This window comes from Rhinichthys klamathensis, unplaced genomic scaffold (genome assembly GCF_029890125.1).
Source record: "Rhinichthys klamathensis goyatoka isolate OS25496 unplaced genomic scaffold, OSU_Roscu_1.1 h1tg000054l_1, whole genome shotgun sequence".
Taxonomy (NCBI): Eukaryota; Metazoa; Chordata; class Actinopteri; order Cypriniformes; family Leuciscidae; genus Rhinichthys; species Rhinichthys klamathensis.
Window position 1 is genome coordinate 144,221 of NW_026606599.1, and position 10,270 is coordinate 154,490.

Sequence of the window (10,270 nt, forward strand, 5' to 3'; positions counted from 1 at the left end):
ATTGTGGTACTAAAGTGTATTGTTCTCATATCGTTCTATCTTCTTCAGTCATCACGTTGTGTGTGAGGCTGGGAAGGAGGGAGCGGGGAAGTAAGTGGCGCGACATACATTGCGCACCACATAGGAAATCCTGTTTGTATGAAACATACTAATTTTAGGAGAGAGTGCCACACCCTGTAGTTCTGTTATCTGGTTAGTCAGCGTAGTTTAGTTTGGCCGTCTTGACACTGAAGACTTTTCTTTTCTACATTTTTCTTTTGGTAGTTAGCTTAGCTGATTAAACCCAGTTAGCTTTGTTTTGTTTTATTTATTTATTTGATTTGGCATCTCTCGAGCTCGCCTTCCCACCTTGTTTTTGTATTGTTATTGTGCTATTTGTTCCTGTGTAACATCTTTATTTAATGTTATACTCCCTTTTTCTAGCCAAACATAAATAAATCTAAGGGACGTAACAAATGTACAGATGTTTTTGAAATAGGAGACACTTCATTTGATCCTTTGAAACATTTTACAAGTTGAATTTGTCTTTATTTAAAACTTCGGATGACATTGCTTAATAATGTAATCATAACTACAACAAATTCAAATTTCCAGGTCTACATTCAACAGGGAGCAAAAGAAATGACAAAATTATAAATATATATTACAATACATTATATGTTCTAATCTCATATCGTTATGCATTCACATCATTAATATGTTACATATAGAAATTTCCCCAAAACATTGCTTGGATATAGACAGCTGGCCTGTACTCACTCAACACTACAAGACCAGCTTCAACACCAGCTCCGGTTTTCTTGAGCATGACTATGCTGGTTCTCCTGCTACACCAGCACTTTATCAGCACCAACCAGCATAAACCAGGTTGGACCAGCATAGAATTCATGCTGGTTTATGCTGCACATTTCAGTAAGAATGTGACTGACAAAGGAAATTATTTTCCATACAGGGCCCACAAAGTCCAAAACCTAACAAGAAATATCTTCAGACAAACATTTTCTTTAGGAGGAATACAAAACTTCTTGCTTAAAGGTAGGGTAGCAATTTCGAAGTGGCTTGCAATAGCAATGAGCAGATTCAGCAAAGCTCCATAAGAGACAGCATTAAATTACCTCATGTCTCAGAGCACATAATATTACAATACAAATGAAAGTAAACAAATTAAAGAGCTCTTACTTGTACCACCTGACTGCTGCAGATTCATTTCTGCATTGGTAGAGTTGACAAAGAAATGCATAAATATGCCCTGAACGTTCGTGGTTGCATGACTGAGATGCATGAATAGGTAACAAAGTCGTGGAAGACACCTTTTACTGCCCGAAGCCGCTTTGCTGGTGGGCCAAGGGGTACGCGGAGATTCCTCAGGTGGAGTGTGCAATTGCGGTGCATTTATTTCTGGCTGAACCTGGCTAATATGAAGGATTCCGACAAAGTTCAGTTTCCATACGGCCCCATCTCCCAGGCCGGCCTCGTCGGCGACACAGTCGAGGACTTTGCCCAGCAGTTCTCGGCAGAACAGAAGCAGACAGAGGCGACCCAGAGATGGAGGGAAGCACTCTTACCCGGAAGCTGGTGAACACACTGCTCCTTCCCCCGGAGGAGGGCCGGGAGGAGAATCTTTTGTTTCTGAAAGAGTTTGGACCAGCGGTACCCAAAGTCTCAATAAAAGAGCAGTTTCCTCAATCTCTGGGTCACACAAAGCATGGAAGCAGAGGACGGTGACGCCTTCTCACGCATCTCCAGCCGAACCTTCGACGGTTCCATGGAGCCAGGTAAGAGTCACACCACACTCACTGCCACTATTTCAGGGCGCTACGCCTCCTGGGTTGGGCCTCATTGCCCCTCCGTGGGTACACCAGCGGTTCCACTGAAACAGTTGTAGAGGCTCCTGGTGAATATGACATCCGCAGCTGCAGGCACTCCCTCAGATAATTACATATGAGACTGCTTCGTCGGGTGATCATCACAGCAATCTGTCTCTGCACTTTCAGCCTTTGGCGGACTTGCATGTCCGCCTACGGGAACATAGAACAAGTGTCCAGGCATGTTGTTGTCACAACAGATGCCTTCAGATTGGGGTGCTGTATCCAATGGGCATGCTGCTTCGGGCTCCTGGACAGGACCTCAACTGCAGTGGCATATCAATTGAGTTGCTAGCAGTATTGCTGGCCATGCGCCGGTTTCCATTTGGTGCAGGACAAGCATGTATTGGTCTGGACGGACAACACTGCGACAGTGGTGTACATCAACCACCAGTGCAGTTTATGCTCACATCGCATGTCGCAAGAGACACAGAGCAGCAACACCCGGACTTTCTTATTATTATTCTTGGTGACTTTATTCAAACAAACCTCACCCTCGAACTGCCAAAATACAGACAACACATTACATGTCCTACCAGAGACAAACATATTTTGGACCACTGCTACACAACAGTAAAGGATGCATATCACTCTGTCCCTAGAGCAGCTTTAGGACTCTCTGATCACTGTCTGGTGCATCTTATACCGACCTACAGGCAGAAACTGAAATCAGGACTGTTAAAAGATGGACTAATGAAGCCGAGCAGGATTTAAAAGCTTGCTACAAGTTTTTGAAGTTGCTGCCACTGATTTGGTTGAGTTTACAGATTCTGTCACATCTCACATCAGTTTGTGTGTGCATTCTTACCATGACTACATACAACAACAACAAACCATGGTTCTCAGTGAAACTCAGACAGCTTCGCCAGAAGATTTATATCGCCAATAACACACTGACAAAAGAGATAAGAGTGTCTAAGAGGAGCTACTCTAAAAAGCTGGAAAATGACCCTGCATCAGTGTGGAATGGCCTGAAAGATATTACAAACTACAAGACACTATCAACAACAACTGGCTGACGACCTGAATGATTTCTACAGCAGATTTGAAAATCCCAGTCTCACACCCTACACCCACTCTGACACAGTCTCTCTGCACAACAAACAACACCTCAACACCTCACCTACCCTTCCTCTTCTGCACTTTAGATCAAATAAGAGGATGTGCGTCAGGTCCTCAGGAAACAACCAGGCCCAGATGGTGCAGAGAAAACCTGTGCTGCCCAGCTGATCTTCTCGCAAATCTTAAACAGATCAATGGACCTGTGCAGTCCTTCCTGCTTCAAACGCACATCCCCCCCCCCCCCCCCCCCCCCAAAAAAATTTAACTGGACCTAATGACTACAGCCCAGTCGCTGTCATGTCTGTGGTCATAAAGTCATTTGAAAGACTGGTGTTGGCCTACCTGAAGGACATCACAGGACCCTTGCTGGACCCCCTGCAGTTAGCTTATCAAGCAAACAGGTCAGTGGATGAGGCAGTTAACACGGGACTGAATTATATCCTGTAACATCTGGACAAACCAGGGGCTTAAGTGAGGATCCTGTTTGTGGACTTCAGCTCTGCCTTCAACACCATGATCCCAGCACTCCTCCAGACATATTTAACCCAGCTCTCAGTGCCTAGCTCTGTCTGTCAGTGGATCACCAGCTTTCTGACAGATAGGCAACAGCTAGTGAGAATGGGAAAGTTCACATCCAAAACCTGCACAATCAGCACTGGCGCCCCCCAGGGGTGTGTTATCTCCCCACTGCTCTTCTCCCCGTACACGAACGACTGCACTGCCACAGACCCTGTTTGCAGACGGCACTACCATCATCGGCCTCGTACACAATAGTGACGAGTCTGCAAATAGGCAGGAGGTTGAACAGATGGCTATCTGAGACATAGTATTGACTTCTGAGACATATCAGAGTCATTTGTTTTAATTGCTTTCTCCTGTGTGCTGTATTTCACCCTTATGTGTGTATCCTTGAGCTCTATATCCATCCTCGCAAGATCTCTCTCGTGACCTTTAAATCTCTTGAGGCCACGTCACCCTAACAGGAAATATACAGTGGTTTTCTTTAGCATATAGGGAACTGGCCTTCCGGTGTTCGAGAGATTTGAGTTTCCTTCAGAAAAAGGACCCGGTTGATCGTGGATTTCCTTGTTTTGCTGAGTGCATGCTGTCATCCCTTTGAGGAGTATATCTTTGGTGCTTAATTGCTGGATTACTCACCTGTAGGTTTTTAAACATTCAGAACCTGTCCAGATACTGCTCACATATTTTCCATACTTGCAAGTGAGACTGATCTGAAATCTGTACATAGCGCACTCTGGACTGAATGACTTATCAGGAGGAACACCCCCCACTCACCATCATGAACCGCACTGTGGAAGCAGTGGAGCCATTCCGGTTCCTGGGCCCCACCATCTCTCATCTCTCCCATCTCTAAAAAGGCCCAGCAGAGGCTGTACTTCCTTCACCAGATGAAGAAGTTGAACCTGCCACTGGAGCTGCTGATGCAGTTCTATTCTGCTGTCATACTATGCTCATGTATAACTGTCTGGTTAGGGTCAGATACAAGACATCAGAAGACTACAGATGGTTCAACTGCTGAGGATTATTGGTGCTCCCCTGCCCACCCTCCAAGAACTGTATACATTTAGATTCAAGTCAAGTCACCTTTATTTAAATAGCGCTTTTTACAATGCAGATGGTTTCAAAGCAGCTTTACAGAGATAACAGGAAAATAATGCAACAAAGTTTGTTTCTAGAAGAAAATAGCATCATAGTCCAGCTTAAGTAAGTTCAGTGATGATTAATTTTTGTTTCTTTAGATGCTCTGGAGAAAACCGTGATGTTATCGTCCAACTTTTAATAGTGTAGCCGCGCACAGACTCTCTATAATTTTTGTGAAATTGCTGTTTTTCTTTTGCACCTGCAGTTATTGGATTGATGCGTTGAGTTCGGAAAAGGCTGGGTAGAGAGAAATGAGTGAGTTCGGCTTTTGCATTCGGGTGCGCCACCACAGTGCCGTAAATACCCGTGGGGAGCTCGGGATCTTTACTAGTTGTGTGCGTGTCAGTGAGAAATATGGCGGAATACCACAATACTTAAAGGTATTTAGCAGTGATATTGTCAGGCTTTTCTATTTACAGAACAGTAAGCTAATTGCCTGCACAGAATAAGATGACATTATAATATAACAATGCAACATGTAACGATAAAGTTTGCAGTGGCTTCATAAATGAATTAAAAACATAAAAAAAACAAAGTACACCTGATGCACACTTCTTTGTTCTTCATTTTCTAGAACAAGAGTTTAAGAACCTTACTGTATTTTTGTGTAATTAAGGCCGGCCGTCGTAAACACCACTTCCCACCTCGTACGTACGAACTTCCCAGGAGGACTTGAACGCACCATTAGTAGGCTACGGTTGCTTTTTCGTTCCGATTAGTTCAGAAACGGACCCTCCTTTGTCTTGTCGTTCAAGGGTTACAATAGTCCCTTGTCAGACGTTTCAATAGTAAGAATGTTTGAAAAAAAACCTTTGATCATAAATTTACTAGAAAAAGTAAGAAGAAAATCATATTCACCACGGAAAAAACGGGGGCAAAAAAAGCATTATACTCACCAAACCTACTGATTATTTTTTTACTTTAAATCCATCCCAATTTCTTTCCTCAAAAATCCTTCAATTACTCTGTTGTACAGGTTATCTGTGCGTTTCAGTTCCAACAAGAAGTCTTTTCTATCGAGGCTAATGCTGAAAGTCGAGTCTATCCCGTCGTATTTCATAAGTTTGACTTCTCTTTAGTGCTGAGAGTGTCCGCTCGACAGAAGCCGTGGACACAGGGGCAGTCTCCGCAACACATGCTGATGTGTACAGCTGACCCATGCTCTCTGCTCTCAGAGCTTTGAAGGAAATCAATGAGATCAGCGGGACTTTTGCCTTCAAAATCAGTCCTGGCATACATTACAGTCAGTTCATTCTGTTTTTACCCGGACAGATCGAATAGTGTGCCGTGATTCTCCGAGCAAGGAGGGGGCCCTTGATTGGCTGTGGAGCAGATACTACTAGCCATCTGATTGCCAAAGCCTTACCACGCAACGCCCCCCACAAATTAGCCCTGTTATTTAGTAGCGCTTTGGCGAATATTCCATGCATTATCATGGAATCATTATCATTAATATTATAGTGACCGTTCGCAAAGACCCGCCTTTTTTAGTTACTGTGTGACAAGCCAGACGGCTCTCACGAGTCACGCACATCATGTTCTCACTCACGCACTGAAAAATACATCGGGGGGCAATAGGGTTGCCAACCGTTCCGTATAATACGGAATCGTTCCGTATTTGACACATACAAGGCTTGTTCCGTATTGAACTGATACGGAACGCACTTTGTTCCGTATTTTTGAGAATCAATTCAGTGCAAATCCATGACAGACGCATAGCTTCTAATATATAATGTCAGACAGACTATGATGAATGAACGAAGACCCGCTGCTATAATGTCAAATTCGGGGACTTGGCGCCACCTTGATGGGCTCTGACGTGTAATGACGTAGAGTTGGCTAATTGGTCGCACGTCAGAGGCGCCCGCGCCATTGGATGTGCAGTTGCCGCAGCGCAGCCTGAGCGAGCCAGACGCTCAATGTGCTAGCTGTGCAGCTGCAAATGCATTTTACAGGCTTCAGTAAATCGAGTAAAATTTGTTTCCGAAGACATTTGTAGGCTATGATAAGAAAAACTACTAAAAAATGTTTAAAAAATTTTTTTGCACCGGAAAGAACATTCTAGAAGTCTAATTCTATTGAATAAGTTCGCACAAGGCTACAGAAAACTGTTGTGTTTATTTTTCTTCAAATGCAGTCTAAGCCGATGAGTTTCGAATGTTAAATGTTGTATTTGTTTAAGTTAAAATTAAAACGTATTATAATCTAAACAAATAGGCTACATGGTTCATTTTTGGCAAAATGATCATGATAGCCTTTATATATCTGTGTGGTTAAGTCTTGTATATTGATTAAGCCTACTTTGCTATTCTATAAATATATAGTCCTAATAAGTTGCATTATAATATGATATAAAATGTATGAATTTCAGGGGGCATGTCACTACCACATACCACATAAATTTTGCTGAGACATTATGATGTAAGTTTATAAATTAAACGCGTTTTTAATCATTGTGGTTTGGATACAAATTATTTTAAATGATAACTTGAGGCGGTTTTGCACAGCTCACTTGAGTTCCGACCCTGAGGTCTTAAAGTGACAGTAGCTGCTAATAAAGCTGCTGTCGCCATTTGTGTCCATAATGTTAATCAAACATCAGAAAGAAAGTAATTTACTGCCCTTGAATGAATCACTTTTGTAAAATTAATAAGAATGAATGTTGAATTTATAGTGAAAACTATGTTTTGTACATTTGATTACTTTATACAATATAATATTATTCAGTGCTTTAAATTTTTCAAGGTCGATTTCTTATGTGCCTTTGTTCTATTGTTATTTGTGACTCTTGTCATCGGTAAGCTTGAGATTCTTTTCTTAAGTTACTATTATTGAAATTGGTCACAAGAATTATGAAATGTTAGTCCCATTAAATTTTGATATGATAAAAAATCGTTTTAAAAGTAATATAACTTAACTGTGAAGTATATCATAGATGGATAAAATGACTCGTATAATGATAAAACATTTAGCTCATGTAGTTGGTGACCTGTAGTGGTGGGGGCCCTGCAGTAACTCATAGCCCCGGGGCCCAGTGAGCTCTTAATGCGGCCCTGGCTGGGGGTCGAGGAGGGAAAGAAACATTAATTTTTGGGTTGAAAAACGATTAAATCCGACACCAGCACCACAACAGCCAGACACAGGAACAGTTTCTGTCCTCCGACCTCATACCTCAACATGTGCAATTACACTTATTTGACAATAACCTTTTTATTCCCTTCTACTCTGCATAGGTGTGTGTATCATATCCACATATCTCTATTCTGTATTCTACTATCTGTGTACTGGTGTTGTCTCTATGTACTGGAAGCTTCTTTTTTACCAAAATAAATTCCTTGTGTGTGCAAACATACTTGACAACATTGCTCTTTCTGATTCTGATATTTAACCCAGCTGAATTACCTCATCAACTTATTTGTCTGTATTCATAAAACTGTCAGTCAATAAAAAAGACTTTAATTAGTTATGAATCAACATTTATTAGTTATAATAACTGTATGTACACCAATGGTACAACACATATTGATATGCATGAACACAATTTTATTTCACAGCTATGACACAGGAAATCATTTATTTTACCACTTTCCTTTTTGACTAGTTTCCCCTCCCTTTACATAAAAAAACAAATCACATCACAAAAAGGATGAGAGAAAAGTGGAGCAGAACTGATGGGTTTTACATATAAGATACATGTAAGAAAGGTAAACCATCTACTAATGATGGTTTCAGATGTATTCGATTAAGTAAGAATAATAAATCTGGGTTATTCTACAAATAATGTTTCAAATGAAAATTGTGCCAGTAAATTTCTTTGTGTATCTGTGTGCGTGTACAAAATATATCAGAAAAGAAACATTGGAAAGTCAAGTGCAAGACAGAACAGACAGCATGAAACTGAGAAATGAAGTTTACAGATACCGTGGATGACTTAATACAGAGTGCTTTATATCATCAAGATCATATCTCAGCATATCTTATCATATCTTTTTAAGATGTTACATATTTTTGATGTACATATAACAGAATCATATATAAGACTATCACATAAAGACAATATGATTATTGTATACCATCTTCAAAAATATAGTTTGAATATTTTGAGATGCTATATATAATATACAAATATCCTTTTTTTTGAGTCTGATGTTAGATTTAAAATTTAATCTCTTACATAAAAATGCAGGGACACATAAATTTAAGTAGGGAAAAACATTCCAAACATAGATCAGATATAACAATGGATATGAATTTGCTGAGAGAGCTAGTCTGAATTAAACTCAAGCAATGTCCTATACGTTTCTATACATTTCACTATAGTATTTTAGCGTATGCAGCACAAAGAGGGTATATGTTTCTACAGTATTACAAAACACTTCATTAAAAACTGTCACATCAATTAAACACTATCTCAATATTTCTATGACTGAAAAATAAAATACCAATGTCACCAACACTCAGTGGCGCCGCTGGTGTTCTCGGCCCCCAGTATAGTACATTTCATTGGATCAATCTCCCTCAGTGGGTTTGGGGTTGCTCAGCTTCCCCATGGTAGAATTGGTGGGGCCCTCGAGGGGGAACGCTGAGGGCCCCGATAGATCAGGGCCCCGTACTCAGTCCCAGCGACGCCCCTGCCTTCAATATATACACAAAGTGCAGGGAGGCACTTCACAAGTCATGCTTACTGGTGCAAAAACACTAAATGTCCATGCATCTAACAGTGAGATAAACACAACAGTGGCTCAACGCTCAATGACCAAACAATCTCAAGTGTCAAGATGTCTGCCTTTTTAACGGGCAACACTCACAACATTTACAATTCACATTATGATTCCACACACTATATAATGTGGCAAATGAACTTGTGTTCATATGGCATTTATTCTCTTGGCAAAGGTTATAACACTGGATCGTCGAAGAGTTTGCAAAGCATCTTAGCGAGATGTCTTAAACTTATTAGAAATATATTAGGGGTAGAGTTCTATCAATATCTGTGTTTAGCTTTGTAAAAGACGCATATTAAATATATTTTTTTAGCATCATCTGATAAATATCACACACAGGGAAAACTGAAAGTGTGTCTGGATTTATCACTCACTTTAACGAAATTTGTAGGAATATCTGACTGGCGTAGTGAGGTATGTGGACGAGTTCTGTTGATTGGTCAGTCTGACAGGAAGTGTTCTGTTGATTGGTCAGTCTGACAGGAAGTGTTCTGTTGATTGGTCAGTCTGACAGGAAGTGTTTTGTTGATTGGTCAGTCCAACAGGAAGTGTTCTGTTGATTGGTCAGTCTGACAGGAAGTGTTTTGTTGATTGGTCAGTCTGACAGGAAGTGTTCTGTTGATTGGTCAGTCTGACAGGAAGTGTTCTGTTGATTGGTCAGTCTGACAGGAAGTGTTCTGTTGATTGGTTAGTCTGACAGGAAGTGTTCTGTTGATTGGTCAGTCTGACAGGAAGTGTTCTGTTGATTGGTCAGTCTGACAGGAAGTGTTCTGTTGATTGGTCAGTCTGACAGGAAGTGGTGGAAAGTTGTGTCTCTCTGATAGTGGTTTTGCAGCATGGCGGGGCTTAGAAACAGTCATTTGCAAAATGAGGGAAGGACACTGTCAGAGATGGATAAGAGGATGGTACATCCAGAGGTAGTGTTTATAACAGTGTAGTTATAAAATCCTCCTTTTT